Consider the following 1,625-nt stretch of genomic DNA (forward strand, 5'->3'; position numbering starts at 1 on the left):
CAGCTTTGCCTCGGAGCAAACCTGTGTCTCCGTGCAGCTCTGCAGCGCCGTGCTCCCACACCAACCCTTGGGTGCCGCGAGCCCTGCCACGCTGTCCCAAAATGAAGCCAGCTTGGTCGTATCTCACCAAGGGCATGGAGGCACCTCCCCTGCCTCTGCCCATGGTCATGAGTGCCAGTCTCCTCTCCTCACCGCCCCGGTGCCATCCGGGTGCTGCCGTGGGTGCTGCCATGGCCCTGGGGGCTGCCGCAGTGCCGGCGGGGGCTTCCCCTTGTGCCGGCTCTGGAGCAGGAGCCCGGGACAGAACCCAGCTCTCACCAGGGCAGGGACAGATGCAGTTTTGTGGCCCTTTGGCCACTTCAGGGGCATTTAGCCCAGCTCGATGCTCTGTTAGCTGGAGTGATGGGAACACCCTGGCTGCCTCCCTGCCCCGTTCAGACCAGCGGGATTCTCAGCGCCTCCAAATCGCCTCGTTACTCAGCAATCCTTTGCTTTCCCCCCCATTTCCCATTCCTGGCCGTTTGCCTGCTGAGCCCCAGCCCTGGCTGCTGTCCCCATGGCTGGAAACACCCGTCTAGAGACCTGGGACAATGGTGAAGCTTTTGTACCCCGTACGGAAAAATGTAAGGAGCCTCTCTGATTTTCTCTGCCGTCCCCAGAGCACTTGTCCGCCTCACCCAAGCCCTCGCTCTGGAGCCGACGTCTGGCTCCTGCAGCCTGGCTGGGTGGAGAGAGATGATGAGAGGCAGAACTTCTCCCCAGTGAGGAGGAGCCCCTCGTCACGTGTGATGGAGCCATCGGGCGAGCCTCCAGCACCAGCAGACCTCCACCCAGCCCAGCATTAGGGTGCAATTGGGACTTCGGTTCTCCGGGTCTCTGGTGCAGGGTGATGCGCTAATCGGATAAGGGGGCTAATTGCCCGCCCTGCTGAGCGGTGGCTGTGCCTGCCTTGCCTTGCTCTTGCAAGGAGGAAAATTGGAGCAAACAACTCACTCCCTGTGCTGGTGCTGTGCCAGCGGACGGAAGGGGCAGGGGTGCTTTCGTGGTGCTCCGTCCCCCATCACGCCGGAGCGGTGCCGGGGAGCAGGAATCCTGGCAAGGGTGAAACAGAGTCAACGGTCACCACTTGTGCCCAGCAACCCCGTGCTGGGGATGCGGCTCCCAGGCACAGGCACGGCAGGAAGGTGATGTGTCTGCCCAGGGATGGGCTGATCCTGGGGAGATCTGCTCGTCTGCTCCCGGTGCCTTGCCAGGGCTGGTCTGGAGGGAGCACGCGGCTGGCGCAAGGGGGACCTCCTGCTTCACCATGCCCTGTGCTCCTCCCGCTTCAGCTGTTTGATGATTTCACGGGGTTCGGTGCCAGCAGTGGTGTGTTTAACCTGGGTCGGGTTAAACAACCAGCGCTGAGCTTTGTGGGACCTCTCCAGGCAGTTACACCCTCAGCGTCGGTGATCCAGAGGGGGAGCCTGGCCCGGCAGCCACTTGCCCCCACGCTGAGCTCGCTGTTGGAAAGCGGTTGGCTGGAGGCCACGATGGGGATCGCTCACCCGGCATAAAACTTAAACACAGGAATAAATCTTTCAGGACAAAGGCCAGCAAACGCAGTTAACACACCCTGACAAGGG

General features: G+C 62.0%; 1 protein-coding gene across 1 annotated transcript in view; it reads left to right on the forward strand.

The window, feature by feature from the left end:
• Window positions 1–1,625, forward strand: part of LOC104494178 (ras-related and estrogen-regulated growth inhibitor-like) — a 6,750-nt gene that overhangs the window by 989 nt on the left and 4,136 nt on the right. The window lies entirely within an intron of this gene.

Source organism: Buceros rhinoceros, unplaced genomic scaffold, assembly GCF_000710305.1.
Source record: "Buceros rhinoceros silvestris isolate BGI_N320 unplaced genomic scaffold, ASM71030v1 scaffold39195, whole genome shotgun sequence".
Taxonomy (NCBI): Eukaryota; Metazoa; Chordata; class Aves; order Bucerotiformes; family Bucerotidae; genus Buceros; species Buceros rhinoceros.